At 38.3% G+C, this 16,097-nt stretch overlaps 1 protein-coding gene across 2 annotated transcripts in view; it reads left to right on the top strand.

Annotated features, from left to right (window-relative positions):
* Positions 1 to 106: 106 nt before the first annotated feature.
* htr2cl1 (5-hydroxytryptamine (serotonin) receptor 2C, G protein-coupled-like 1) overlaps positions 107 to 16,097 on the top strand; it is a 322,666-nt gene continuing 306,675 nt past the window's right edge. The window contains exons 1-2 of one of the 2 annotated variants that reach the window (XM_044096999.1): positions 107 to 415; positions 3,421 to 3,518. The gene's annotated coding sequence lies outside the window, so the exon portion shown is untranslated. The remainder of the gene's footprint in view (positions 416 to 3,420; positions 3,519 to 16,097) is intronic. The other variant, XR_006368689.1, reaches the window with a different exon arrangement.

The following is a 16,097-nucleotide window of genomic DNA, read 5'->3' as shown; positions in this document are numbered from 1 at the left end:
CTGCAAAACAACCTCTTTCCAAAACCTCTAATTTGTTCCACCACCATTTTGTTACCTAGCAACCCCAAGCCCAGCCCCTCATCTGGCAATCCTTGGAGCTCCGCCCACTTAATTACACTAAGTTTGTTCAGCTGTGATTTTTACCGCTGCTCAATGGCTGCTGAAGGAAAAGGAAAAAATGATTTACATAACTTGTGTCCATTCATCTTTTTTTCCTCAGTCAGAGTTTAATGGCTTCATTTTATTCTTTGCTAACAATGTCCCTGTGATATTAGCAAAAAAAGTTGTAATTTGTGCCAATAAATTTAGGAAGGATTCCTTTGAAAACTACCAACTGTTCACGACGGGATTCAGACTTCGACTGGAGGAAGGTTCTGGTCCGACTGTTCGTCACAAATCTACACATTATGGCGGTGTAAGTACGAAAATACTTCTGTGTTTTGTATTATTCGGCAAGTACATGTTTTGTCATTTAGCACAAGCTAACGCTGAGCATAGCCTTTACGAGGCCTGTGTCTCACGTCATGTTGCCCACAATATTTGCGCATTTACTGTTTGTGAAAACAGACACGCGCACAACACAATTTATTTTTTATTTCAAGAAATGCTATTCCACTAACCTCGCGAAAATCTCTCTATATATTTTAAAAAATGTGGTAGAAAACCCCCCAGCTTTTGTGGTATTGTCAGCTGCCCTACTTTGTCATGGCACACTACTTTGAATCAAGCAGAATCCTTAGTTTTGATTAATAACATTATGTGCGTCAAATCTGCAGCGTTAAGTGGTTGTGGCTCGAAAGTTGTTCCGGAGGCTCCACTTTCCCTACTTCCGGGTCAACGATTTATGGTTGTGCCAATGTCGCCATTTTCAGTGCCCATAGTACTAGTAAGCACTGAATTGGGAGTGCTGGTGCTGTATTCAGGTCAGTTGATAGGGGTTTTTACAATGTTAAATTCAGAGGAAAATGCCTTATAGCCAAAGCTTGCTTTGATCTTTTTTGTGACTTTATCCTTCCCTGGTCTCCCTGAAACTTTTTTGTCTTGTATTTGTGGCCATAAATTGCAGAACTTCCATGGAATATAAAAACTCAGTCTGAAAATGCGTTCCATTTTCACAAAATCAAACTCTTTGTCCAGGTCTCTTTGGTGTTGGTGGTAGAGAAAAGTAAGACGATTTCATTAACTTGCATCACACCAGCAAGTACCAGCTACACCACAGAGCTCTTGTCTGACCTTTAGTTTTGTTTGAAGGTCTATTACGGACACGGCGCACATTTAAAAACTTCAGGATGCGGATGTCCGCCAGTTCAATTCAGTGGCAATCATCTCTCACAAACACGCATAAAGCTTCACCTGCTGCTCCCGGAGCCGTCTGAGCTCATTTTCCCCACAGTCATTTTCTCGATCAATTAAAGTGATTGATTGGCTGCATTTTGTGTGTGTGTGTGTGTGTGTGTGTGTGCATTCTGTCCCCCCACTTCTCTCAGAGCAACGATCCCAATAACACCCTCTGATTAAAGTGTGCTGGTGCAGATAGTGCCTATCCTGCTGGGCTGGATAAGGATCTGAACCGCTGCTGCCAGATCCTTATCAAACTGCATATGAGCTATTGATCAGAGTGTGGAAGGGAAACCAGCTTTCTCCCCGCTAAGATCTGCTCAGTCAGGAAGATCTGGTACTTCTGTTTGTTAAAGTTTGTTCTTCTTTATGACAGAGAATTAGGGCCATGTCATTAAATTACACGGTAAAGTCATTATATTATGAGAAAAAAAGTTTAACTGGTAAAAGAATAAAGTAATATTTTCAGAATAAGGTTGTACGAGAAAAATCCAAGAGAATATAGTCGGTTTTTCAAGAATAGTCATATTTGCAAAAAAATCATACGACTCGAGTCGAAGTAATTTAAGAATAAAGTAATATTTTTTGACTAGTTGTACCAGAAAAACATCAAAATAATATGGGAATAGGGTTTTATTTAATACGAGAATAAAGTCAAAAAATAAAGTCGTACGTGCAAAGTTGACATTTTTTGAGAATAAGGTGGAAATGTTTTGAGAATAATCATTTCAACTTTATTTTTGTAATTTTATGACTTTATTCTCATAATTTTTTTTATTTTCTTAGAATGGCACTAATACTTAATTCTTCTTATAACTCAACTTTGTAGATGTAACATAATGATGAAAGTATATTTTCTTTAAATACAGGAGATCCATTTTTTTTTAGCACTTGCCTGGCAGATTAACAGACTAAAAGTTCCTGACTTCCCATCATCTCATATGCTTTGTTTCCGCTGCCAACCCCTTTCTCACTTCCTCATCGGCGTGCCCCGCCTGCTGTCTCTTAAGGATTCAATTGGACTAGTTGGATCTACAAGCATCTTTATCTGTGAGAACCTTAGGGACTCTTTCTTTGTAAATCTTCATTTGGCCAAGTCGGCTAATTACACAAACGTTTTAGAGGGATGTTTGGCTGTGAGCGCGCCGTGATGAAGCTCCTTAGCAAGTGGAGCTTGTTTTGGGTTCATCTACCCTCCATTTTAGTTGCTGCCATCAAGCAGAAATATTTGCACTGAGCTGTAATGCATATCTACGTTTAAAATTGGCTCAGTTGAACTGAAAGGGCGGCTTACAGGGCAGGAAAACAATTTAATTTTATTTTTTTCTCAGGGTTTTACAATAATTTCACATCAGGAGTCTAGACGTTCCAGCTACGGTTACCAGATAATCCCTTTAGGGGCAACAGGCTTACAAGTGAAATTATTGAACAATGAGGAGTTTATAATCTGTTTATAGAATGCATTTCTGTTAAATGACAGATTAATGGTCTAGGATGGAGAGTCCAGTAAGGGTTAAACGATGCTAAAATAGAACAATGCAACCAAGTGAATAAATTAGAACAGAGGTTCCTAAACGTTTTCATCACACATGTATATGTTTACATGTAGCTTCACATGAACTTATTTGTCTGGAACGATGTTTTGGTTTAGTTAAACACATTCTTTGTTGACGTTCTTAGGCTCATATGTCCAAAGAATGATATTGTAGAAGCCACTCTTACTGTATTTTGGTCTTCAGTTTTAGTAGTTTTTTTAAATTGACTCTCTTAATATAGATGACATTAATATTAAACATCCATATGTCCAAATATATTTGAAAACACAGGTTTTGGCAGATGATTGAAAAGCACATATTAAGTTAAAGCATTTCACAAAGATTGTTTAGTTAAGATTGTATTTAACTTGAACGAGAGCTATACTGCTTTAAAAGAAACATATCTGAATAATAAGGCATTAATTTCTACTTTGGGGTTTATGTAAGACAAAAATATGTCTTGCATAACCTTATTTAGGTTTAGTATTTTGTATTTTCATACAAAATTAGTTTCTAACATAATTTTATTTATCTATGTACATTTCAGGACAATTCTCCCAGGAAGCGGGCAAAATTGGACTCGGAAAATGATGGCTTGTGAGCGTCTCTGCAAGAAAGATGAGAGAGAGAGTTGGAGTTGTAAAGGTAGATACGATCTTGCTTTTTGAGCCAAAGTTAGACTCAAGTCATGATAGATACCGCCAAGGATGATAAATTAAGTAAAAGACATTCACCATCTTCAGGACTAGAATTGGTAGAAACCAATGGACAGATAAAAATTTATTAACAGAATTGAGGGACATCAAAAATGACTGTTTCAGTAAGGTTATTAATTTTTTTTGTTGGAAAAAGGTTCTTGGGTGGGAGGGGACGTGAGTTTTTTGAAGCTGATCCAATCAGCTGCCTAGTTCAGATTGTCTTAATCTTGCTCTTTTGTTAATAATTGGACTAGTTCTTACATTGGAATCTTGCACAGACAATGTAGGGTGATTGATAAAAGGTCTTAAATTAAGGCCTTGAAATGTCTTAAATTAATTTTAAAGAAATAATTTGGCCTTAAATATGTAAACCACAGGTCTTGCATTTAGACTTGGCAGGGCTATTTAAACATATATTATATGCATTTTCTTTTCTGGTGGGACTTTTCTGTCTGTCACACTCAAATCTCTTAATTGTAGCTAACTAGCTAGCTAGATAAATATTTTTGCATATATTTTGGTGCAAATTTGTTGCTAGCTGGATGGATGAATTTCTTTGGCGATATAGGTATTAAATTTAATTCATAATGGTCTTAAAAAGTCTAAATTCAAGTTTTTGAAGCCCTGTAATTTATTCTGAATCCCAGTTTGAATTTATAACTTTGCTTTTCGCTCCTTCCAACTTCCTCTCTCGCCAGTTGCTACAGACCTACCTTTCGTTCAGTTTTGCTCTCTTGGAATGCAAACCAAAACCTAGACACCTCCTATTGTCTCTTTGCCTTTCAGTGTGTCTCCTGTTGCTCACCGGCACACAGTGTGTTTCAAGTCTGCTCATAATCGTCTGCTTTCTCTGTCTGCTAATTGTCTTGGCTCTGCCGCAATGCCATTAGCATTTCCCCACTGCGCAGATAGGAAAGGGCAACCAACCCCCTGTCCGAGAAGTGAAGGATTGCATAAAGAAAGACGAAGTGGGGGTTTGAGAAAACGGATGAGCCCAAACAATAGCGCTTCTAGAAATTGGCTGGCGCCGTGGACTGTGATTATGTGTGTACGTGAGCGGTTGTTTGAGGTAGACGTTCGTGAATATGAATGGAGAAAGCAGAAATGCAGAGATAGAATGGTGTGTATATCATCGGAAACAATGGTGTTTCTGTGTTTTAGAATGTATACAAGTGTCTTAAAAGGTCAAAAAATTGGCCAAAGTGCGACAGAATAAAAGTGCATCCACTTTAATAACTGCAATGTTGAACAGAAATAATGTACAAGTTGGTATATCTTTACCTGAAATTCCTCTGCCGTCTGTGTTTCACATCCGTCTTTATATTTCTAATCAGTAAAGTTGATTTTTACTGTATGTCCAGCATCACCCTGCTTGGTCAGCTGGTATGCAACAAATGGAGGCATTGTGACGTCTTTGAATCAGAATTTATAAATGGGTTGTATGTTGGACTAAACCTCAAGGCCCAGCTTTTGTTTCCCTATACTTTCTTCATTAGACCACTTTTATTAGATATTGACCACTGTACACTGGAAACACCCCAGAGATGCTCTGACTTAGTATCAGTCTGACTCAGTATATTTCTCTGTAGGAAAAATAAACTGCTATTCACAATTAAAACCAGACATTTACTTCCACAGTAAAATAGGCATATTTTTTTCACATTCTGACATTAAATTAAGAAATACAAAATATTTGTATGTTATCCAGAGGGATTCAAGGATATTTATATACCATGTACAACATGCCTGTTTACATCCATAGTAACAGTTTACACAATAAAACTCAATTTAGAAAATCTCTCCATCCAAACAATTTCATACATACATTGTAAAAAAAAAAAAAAAAAAAGATGAAATGCCAATCTTTGGTCAGCAGATGGCGATAAAGTAAAGAGCATGTGGGCAATGGAAATACAAAAAACTTAGCTGGTGACTATCAAACAGTTTTGATATCATTTACAGTTTACTCTGTCTTATCTGTAAGAATGAACAAAGTTCATATCAGCAAGAGATGCAAAGTTTTTGATAAGTTTAAAAAGAAGCTCCAGTCTGATATTCCTTGTAGTACAGAAAACCTTATTGAGTCTTCAAAGATACACATCTACATCAAATCAGACAAAGCCAGTCTGGGGAACTGCATGTCTTGTTTTGTGTCCTTTCATTGCCTTTCAAAGAAAACAGATGTCACTTAGTGAAACCCGTTTTATGTTCGCAGTTGTCTTCGGGCTACAGGCCAAATGTGGAGGAAATTTCTCAATTTACCAGTCAGTCTTCAATTCAGGTCCTACAGATGGTTAGCGACAGAGAATGGGTTTGGAAATGCACGAAAGCACCGAGTTGAAGTTGTTCTCTGAACTTTCTCTGTATTCTGGGTCATGGCCTCATCGATTCAAGAGGAGCTCTATTCACACTCTGCAGAGATGCTAAAGACGGTGGAGGCTTTCAGGTGTTTGTGGCTAAATATAAACAAACTTTTAAAGCATAGCTCTATAGAAGGGTTAAATATCCTTTCTAAGCTGTGATTGAAACCTTATGTTCTTTTAAGTAGGGGGGAAAAAGTGTCACCAACATAGTCCAAGATTTAACTCTGTATCTTTATCTCTTTTGCTGGTTTTAATAGTCACTAAAAAAAAAGATTTTTCCTTGATTCTGCTTGCCTGAGTGGAAAATGGAGAAAACAAATTAGCAGAGTTAGAAGCCAAAGAAGGAGGAACACAGGGAATTTAATACACTTTTTTGTTTTGTATTTTTTTAGCAAATACTTTGTGGCCACCATCTTTGCAGCCTGTGTGTCATTCACAAAGCAAATACTACAAATTCATTGACAGAGTGGTGAATTTGTAGTATTTATCCATCAAATTTAATGGATATTTGTAATTTTATGTGACATAAGCACACAATTGAAGTGGGTTAGACTGCTGCATGCTCACATCTTAGAATGATCCGGCGTTTCCACCCAGAAAACTTGCTAAGGCCAGTGGTAAGTCATTCAGTGCCCTACCATGTTTTTGAGTTATTATATATCACTAGGTAATTATGTGTTGTAGGAACACAGTACCGTTTAAGTATTAATAAATGTAAATGCTTAAAAAAAGGCAAACATAAAAAAAGGCTTAGCCTGGTGGATGTAAAGCCTGGTTGGCTGGGGGAACCCATGTGGCCTATTCAAAGTATAGACCTATATCCAAATAAACTGTGGTAAATCTTGAAAACTGACGAAAATGCATACAACAGAAATACTGACATTTTGTAAAACATGAAAATGTAAAAACAGTTCAAGTGTTGTGAATATTTTGTAAAGCACTGCAATCTTAAAAGCAGTGTAGCACAAAGTAAATGTGAAACTTTGATGTAAAAGGTGTTATGATAATAAACAGGTCACACAAAACATTTGTACATTTCACACTTTCACCACCGTGTGTGTCACAAATCCTGCCTCCAAATTGATGCGGTTGCGTCTAATTGTTTGTGCTCGTTCAGGTGACGGTCTGATGAACAAACGATGCAACAAAACGTGTAGGGGAAGCTGGCGTGCCATGTTCGTTATTAAAAACACACCCACGCTGAAACAGCGGCAGCCGAGGGTCCCCATCTGTGTTTAACGAGCTCCAGAAACACTAAAACGCGGCGTTCACATGTGTGCAGATGAAGACACTTTTGTTCTGCTTGCTTGTAAGAGTGTGAGACTGTAATTGGATGCCTTACGGCGGACAAAGAAACACACTTCATCAAGAACTAAACCTCCTGAAACGGACGGTGGACCGTAAAACCCGGCCACCGCTTTCTGTGTGGCACTTTTATCACACTGAGAGGAAGAATCATGAATAAATGAACTCTAATTTGAAACATTATTTTTGAGTTTGTGATGGATGCATCTATTGCTTCTACTTCCTACAACCTTAGAGTGGGGAAAAAAGAGAAGTAGCGCTTTAAAAATGTATAGACATCCTGAGGGATCTGAGCTCTCGGGTCTTAATTAGCTCGTTAGGGGATAGGTCTGCTCACAGTTATCATAACGAACAAGCCAAGTGCTTAATTTTAAGGCTTTCTACACTCGCTGACTCCTTAAACTCTTAATATGCAGCCGTGGAGTTCTCTAAACCGCCTGTCTTAAACCCAGATAATTAAAATAATTGAAACCCACAAAGCACTGGAGGGCAAAAAGGAGATAAAAAGCTGTTTCTTTAGTTCTTGGTGTAATTAAGAAATGGTTTATAACAAAAAATGTGGAGGTCAGTCTCAGGTTTCGAAGACCAGGAGATCCTTCTAATACTGATGCTTTTATTGTTGTTGGAGCAAATAATTACTACTTTTCACTCCAGAAGGAATTAGAAAACATTTGTATGCTCGGTGAAATATGGTAAATACCCAAGTGACTCCAGTAAGTGTTCAAAATGTGTGAAACAAAAGGAAGAATCTTTTACATAGGGATCAGTGAAAGTATCACTTTTTGCATTTATATGGTGCCTATTCATATCCAAAACATGCATTTATTCTTATTCCCAAACTTTTCCGTGCCATAGCTCCTTAAAACAGCATTAGCTTCTGGGTGAGGACACCCTTTGAAAATCTGCAAAACAATGCTACTAAATATGTAAAGAAACATCTTTCTGAATGGTTTTTTTTCCCCCCTCACTTTAATCTGCTATTCTCAAAAGTTATTACATTTGTTTAGTATAATTGCTGCCTCATACCTTTTGATTTCAGTTGGCAGCCTGATAAATTTGACTGGCAACCAGAAAGCCAGAGTTGTAGTCAAGACCACCTAACCCGAGACCAGAATGTATCGAGACAAGACCAAGACTTTTAGGGTCCGGGACAAAGTCAAGACCAACACCAGTGCCCTACGCTACATGACACAATAAAATGTGAAATATGATCAAAACTGCTAATCAGATTGATCTGAAAGATTCACATTCCTATAAAAACACCTAGATATTAAATACTTAGAGCTGCAATAAATTTAACAAATATTAAAAGCAGAACAAACTCTTTACCTAAAAAGATAATGCCCTGGGCATTTGCCCATATCATTCATGTCAGAAATCAGCATCGTCAGTGAGGCTCCAGTCCAGGGCCGGCCCAAGCCTCCATGGGGCCCTCTAGTTCTGCTAACAATGTGGACTGGCTGCAATCAGCACTCCAATCATTAGATCATTCACACACCTGCTGTAAACGTATTGCATCTCTGGCAGTGCTGTTTACATTATATACATAATCGGAAGCATTTATTTGCCAACTGATTTATCGACCAGTTGATTTCTAGGCCTCTGTCCTCTTCAGCTCTGCAGTGAGAGGTTTGACTGACAGACCGGCCAGGTCGGGTCTGAACATTTACATTTAACAATATTCACCCCACTGTTGCCAGTTCAGTGACTTTCTTGCTATATTTAGCAACATTTCAGACAAAAAAAAAATACCAACCAAAATTAAAATTGACAGGTCAGGGTTTTTAAAGATCTGTAACCAGGGATCAGCCAGAAAACTGCAATGAGTGCACTCACACAATCCTGACATTCTTTGATTAAATACATTTCTCTTAAGTGTAAATCCAATAACTAAAATGTAATTTATACCAGGTGAGTCTTTCTCCCCTGAGAATGTGGACCGGTACTGGACTGATTCTGAGCCTTCAAATGATTTTAACAGAAGTTTCACATAACTTAGAAGTTGATGTAAAAATAATGTTTGTTTTAGCCACAAAATGATTTTGCTCAACAGCGAACAACAAATCACCAACTACAGCACAGAGCAGCTCATCGATGTAGCCTGACGTAAAAACATTTTACTAGACAAACATTGAGAAGTTTTAATTATTATCAAATGTTATCAAACACGGCGTTTTGAAGCCAAAAATACCTCAGAAATACACAGAGCCAACCATGAGAATCAACTCATTTAAAGTTTAACCTCAGTTTCATACAAAGACCCTAGCATAAATGTTTGGCTGTTGAATCGGACCTTTCCAGGTCGCTATCGAGCTATGGCTTTACAAATCTTTTACATTACATTACCAAGGCTTATCTTGGCTTTTTTCTATTCTTCCTCTTTCCTTTCTCCTTCCCTGAAGGATAAATCCATTTTTCAGACGTTGTTTTGCTAACTTATCTTCTGACCGGAGCTTTGGACGTTTGGATGCTCTCGGCACATTGCAGCTTGTTACCGGCGAAGCATGCAATACCTAGTGCGGCCACCAGGGGCCCCCTAAGAGCAATTGTTTTTCTTTTTCTTTTTATGAATGAAATCATTTCTACATACATTATCATATATATATTATTGTAAAAACAAATTACTTTATGGTGAAATTATGTGTTTTTGATATTATAATGAGATAGAAATTATTACAAAAAAAAATAAGATCAGCTCCACTGAGGGGACTTAGTTTGCCTTGAGCCGGCCCTGCTCCAGTCCTATCTTGTTAGTAAAGACAAGTTCAGAAGAATTGAATCGTTGGTGAATGTCACATTACTATATTGCAGACTTTTGGACACAGCGTTGTCCCATATATGCGACATGTTAGTCAAAACCTCCGCGCAATAATTCAGCGCTGTGAGTAATTTTTTATTTTTTTTCCCGTCACAATGCTTATGTGTCTCTGTACAGCTAGCTTTGCTAATATAACGTCAATGGAGCTTACCTTTCTTTGAGCTTCTTTTCCAAGTAGTCTAAACCGTCTGTGAAAGTGAAGTGCTGCTGAATTAGCTGTCGCCATTGGATTTCTTATGATTTATGTTGCGTAATTCAATTACTGACGATTAGACAGGCATCTTCAGCCACTCAAAGAAAACTACTGCGCATCTCTTGGAGCGCCGCGTGTGAGTGAAAGGTAGGGAGAGGGGTAACAGAAACACGTAATTGGTAAGTTATATTGCTTGGATTTTAATCGGTGCGTTTTGCATCCAATGAAAACAAACATGTAAACAAATAAACTGGACAGTATGCTGTAAGTTTAGTGATATTTTCACAGTTGCTGTCTTGAAATAAAATCCAGAGTCCTCACCGCCGAGACCATCTGGTGGCGGTATGAAGAACACTATTCTAGTTCACTATACAGGCAACTTATTGGACATTTAATTTGTTTCAATCAGATTTGAAGAAGTGATTTACTGCAGAGTATAAGTGCAGTTTATTACATTAAAGTGAATATTTCAGGAGACAAGTGAAGTGTAATAAATCCATTAGCTAGTCCTTTGTCATGACTGAGCAGAGAACTGTTCTGATGAATGGCTTCATTTAGTGGGAAGTACAGACTTCACAGAGAGAGAGAAAGTATTATTTCAGTTGTCTGGTGTTTAAAAAGGGTAGGAGGAGTCATGTAAGGAGCCAGAGTATATTTACCTTCTTAAACTGATTGTAAGGACTTTGTAATTAATTTTCTGTCTTCCAAGGTTGAGAGATTGAGTCAAATTAGTCTAACCATAGTCTTCTTTCGCAATTCCAGTCCTTCTGGGATTTGTCCCATCGAGTTGAATTTCTCAGGTATTTCATCCTGGCCAATCAAACAGAAGGAGCAGTGAACAATGACATTGAGTTTTCAATCAAAGTCTGCCTATTGTTGCACTTTAGCAACGGCAGTGGAGGAAGTGAACAAAGCCATTGAGTCCACATTGGGCACGCTTCTAAATATTGAGCAATTAAAGTCAGAGAAAGAAGAGTGCTTAAGATATTTCATTGTCTTTAAAGATGTCATGGTCCTACTACTCTCACGGTTTAGTAAACGTCTAAAGTTTTACAATTGGCTCCTTTTTAATAGTAAAAAATGTGGCTGGGCTGAATGCTAGAGAGGTAAATCCCATTGTTTTGTCCTCAATTCAAGGAAGTGGAAAAATTACAAGTTGTTGCTGATACTTCTCTCTTCGCGGTGGCTTTTGGTCATAGCGTAGCTTTTTTTCACGATGGACCTTATGTATCATGGCCAAATGTTAGCGATTTACAGGACTTCAAAGTCCACTCCTCTGGGCAAGAAATAGTCTGTCAATAGCCGATGGTCCAGACCCAGGCTAGGGACAGATGACTGACATTTGGAAAAATGCCTTGAAACTTTTGAACAGTGCTATCTTACAAGGAGGGCAATGGTTCTTGGGGAATTTTTCCTCAGCTGACCTTATTCTTTTCTGTCCTGTAAACGGTCCCCAACAGACAAAGATAAATGCGTTGGCTGCTCCTTTGACAGGCCTCGCTTCCTCTGAAAGTGTGTCCTCTGCAAGGGTCTTTTGGGGAGAGACTATAGAGACCTCAGCTTGACTTTTTATTTTATGATGAATAAAGAAGGGATGAGATGGAAAAGGAAGATGATTAATATTAAAAAAGACAAAAGATGACTCAATAAAACCAGTCCGTAAGAAGGTCCAAGAGAGAAATGGTGGATGAAGCAGAAGGAAATAATGCTGAATTGATACCGATATTGAAACATGAATTATTTTTTACCCAGTAGACCATAAGAGCTCTAAGAAGATCATAAAGCGGATTCACTCTTCTAATATTTTCACTCTAACTGTCCTCCAACTTTCTTCAAGGGCATCATATTTCCCTCTCGTTCATGACCACCATTATCCTTCGCCCTATATCAAGAATCTTGTCAATATTTCCTCCTACTGTGGGGAAAGCCTTCATCATCTTAGCCTAATACCACCTCCTGTGCTATAAATCAATTCAGATTTTTTTTTTCTGGTTGCTGCTTTAGTTTGCTTTAGATATACATTTAATCTATTCCTGTGGGATGTAAGGAACTGGAAAGACATTGTCCTTTCATTCGTTGTTTGTCAGAGTTCAGACCTGGGGGGGAAACTGGTGCTTATTGGTATGTGCACTCACGGGGACATGGATTATCACTTAGCAAGTTAGCGGTCAAGTAGGTGGAGAATATCAACAACTTCACAAAAAATAAAGACTTTAGAAGAATTTGGAAATGTCAGTCTTTTCACAAATGAGTACTTGTTGCCCTGCTCTTCTCCAGTATTTGACATGAACCTTGCTAATCCAGGAAATGTCACGGAAGTGTTCATTATGGCTCTTGCTTATTATTCCAAGGTTGTCGGAAGCAGTGGTTTAAAAATTGAAATTCTTTTTCAAAGCAAACGTTTTACCCTGGCCCAAACCAAAGAGTAGCGTATATCATGAAATCCTTCTAATGTCTAAAGAAGTCCGGATTAAAATGGTGTTTTCTTAGGAACATGTTGAAGATGGGTAAAGTATTTTGCCCAAGGACATCTCAGCGGAGATGGACGGAGCAAGGGCTCAGACCAGCAACCCAATGGTTACGGGACAAATGCCTCCCACCATCACCAAAGTTTCAAAGTGTTTCTTCACTTCTCAGATTCAGAGAAGTGCTTTTGCTTCCACGTTTTGTTTTTTTTCTGATACTTCTTGCTTTCCTAAAACTTTAGCCCTTTTTTCTGCTTTAAAAAACAATTTGCATCACACAAGCCACCATTTATTCAAACTGTGCTTCGAAGCGCTTCACAGAATACATCAAACTTGGTCTTTGTCTTAACCATGTGTGAAAACCGAGGTCGTGTTAGTCTGCTGAGCCAAACAGCAGCCGGTTCAAAAAATTTAGCTGAAACAGCAAAGAGGAAGATTAAAGCAATTTATTTTTCTGTATCTCTAACACACACTCTTTATGCAACTTATCAACTGTGGTGATTTTAATAACTAAGAGTGGAAGAAAGCGTGAAAGTAGAAGCCAAATATTGAGGGGGAAAAATGTTAGAGGGGCAGAGAAGACGAAGACATTCAGCTACAATTTCACACATTTTTATCCACATTTACTCAGTCCAGTGGCAAACACCTAAAATATGCTTGTCTGACATATCAGTGACTCCTTCCTTTCTGCCTTGAATAAATTTATTTTACAACTCATTGTAGTAATAAAAAAACAAAAAAGTGGTAGATCTGAACAATTACAGTTGCTGTACCTTCATCATGTCTGTAATTCACACTCAGCCAAAAGTATCAGTGTGTGTGAAGCAGAATCAGCTACTCACACCAACTCATCTTCTTTACAACATCACGGTGCAATAACTGTATTCAGTAGATGTGAAATTCCAGACCTCCTTTTGCTCCAAGGGAGAATATTTATTTTTCAAAATCAATATTTGAATTAAGCTTGTTGATTTGGAGTTATTTATCTGATTACTGCAAAAATATTCATACCCTGGCAGATTTAAGGAACTGCCAATTCAGGCACACAATGTCTTGGTTTTTTTTAAATAAATCTTTTAGCAGAGTTACTCCATTAATCTCGCTGCACTGCTAAAAATGCTGTGCGACGACAATAAATCTAATGTAAGTGATAAATTCATCATCAAAGGTAAGCAGAAAATTCCAGTGGAAACAGTCAAATGGCTCATGTGGATGTGAGGATGCTGGAGTGACGTTTTACATTTTTACAGATGTGTTTTTTTTTTTTTTAAGTGCATCTTTTCTAACCCTCCTGCAGCCCTTAGAGGGGTCACTTGGTTCTCTGCGTGAGCTTTTTACCCTGTGCACAATCCTTACTTTGCATACGCTTTTGTTTCTTCTCCTACTCCCTCTTCAGTGCCCCGCTGTCCGACCTTAACATTTTCCACACTACTGAGTGTGACACTCAGGAGGAGTGTCCAAAGTCAGTCCTCGACGGCCGGCATCCTGCATGTCTTGGTTTTCTCCCTGGTGGTAGTAACAACCTCTTCAGCATGTCGGTGTTCTTCCTAGGCCTCTAATGAGCCACCATTTGATCCAGGTGTGTTAAACCAGGGAGAGAACTAAAACAGGCACTGATTTAAACTAACTTGTGATGAAGAACACAAATCCTGTCTTGTTCATGAAATTTTCTGAAATCTTGGTGTAAAAATAGAAACGTGTATTATTTTTTTCTATAGGCACAAGTTTAGATAAATTTTTTGTCTGCTCTGTGTGAGTCACAATGCAAGAGGTCCATCAATCCACATTTTCCACCACAGAGAAGAAAAATCAAAGCTGCAGAATAACAATGAGGTCATTTCTGTTGCTTGAGGATGATTGCAGGTTAGTTTTCCGAGCAGCCACCCAGAACATTTTAGAGAAGGGGCTGAGCAGAAATAATCTGCAGCTTGCCTGTAGGGGACAGCAGTTCCATTCATGTGCGAAAGCTTCAAGATTAAAATTCAGAGAGTGAATGAAACTGAAACATAAGGTGCTTTTGGCCCATTTGGCATTCATTTTAGGGAGAGTTTATAAACCTTGAAGGGCTTCTGGTGGTACGCAGTGCCTCATGTTTATGAGGCTCAAACATCTCGTCTTATTATTGTATATTGTCTCTTGTTAACCTCCTCTTTGGAAGCTAAGAGGAGGTTAACAAGAGACAATTTCTCCTCCCTTCTGATGAATTTTATGGGAAATGACAGGAAGGAGATCAAGCCTCTTTTTATTTTCTTACTTATTACGGTCTCTCTAAATAACAATTTAGAGAGACCGTAAAATAAATTCCAGAAAATATTTTCATTGTTGATGCTGAGGGAGAGTTGAAACAAATTTAAAATGGCCCATAGTTGACATTGTTAAAACTGGCAGACAGTTGGTTTAAAAGTGGGACTGGGAGGTTTGTTTCTGACGAGGTAGTCTGGAGCACCACAGGGCGCCGTTCTCTCATCATTCCTTTTCACTCTATAAACCTCAGACTTGATGATGGTTTTGCAGTAGATTGTTGTATCAGGGATGGAGAAGAAGTTGAGTAACTGGTATTATGTCTTAGAACGGTTATCTCATCTCAAATTTGAACAAAACACAAGAGAATAAATAGCTTGGTGTTCACCAAGGCAACCAGATTATTTAGATTGGACTGGGCAGTGAAGTCGTCTACAAGAAGGGAGAAATTAGATTGTGATTCTTGAGGAAGTGAAGGTCCTTTAGTTTTTGCAGAAAGATGAATATCATCTAAATGTTTGAACGTAATCTCCATTGGCATCTACATGGATCCCAGTATGCTTTAAAATAATCTTTTTTTAAATAACACTTGATGTTGACCCACAGCGTCTGTCAGACTGATTTATCCAGTGTTAAGACTCCTAATCATATCAACACATCTGTGTCACAGAACTTATATTCTTCAGAAAGTCATTAATCAATAATTTATGATTAAATCACATTGGAAACACATATAAAAGTAAAGCAGAAGTTTTTTTCAAAAAGAATTGCTTCTGTTGAATTTACATTTTCGCCAGTCTGTCGCAGGGCAACACAGAGACATACAGGACACACAACCATTCACACACACACTCACGCCTAGGGAGAATTTAGAGAGACCAATTAACCTGACAGTCATGTTTTTGGACTGTGGGAGGAAGCCTGAGAACCCGGAGAGAACCCACCATGCACAGGGAGAACATGCAAACTCCATGCAGAAAGACCCCGGGCCGGGAATCGAACCCAGGACCTTCTTGCTGCAAGGCAACAGCTCTACCAACTGCACCACTGTGCAGCCCTTGCAGGCTTTATCATCTGATTAAAAGTCTTTAATAAAACCGGACTGGTAAAGTTGCCAGGAGCTGACAGCTTCAGAAGCCAA

The sequence above is a fragment of the Gambusia affinis genome, linkage group LG18, assembly GCF_019740435.1.
Source record: "Gambusia affinis linkage group LG18, SWU_Gaff_1.0, whole genome shotgun sequence".
Classification (NCBI taxonomy): domain Eukaryota; kingdom Metazoa; phylum Chordata; class Actinopteri; order Cyprinodontiformes; family Poeciliidae; genus Gambusia; species Gambusia affinis.
Note: the sequence above shows the minus strand (reverse complement) of the source record. Positions and strands in the feature narration are given on the sequence as shown.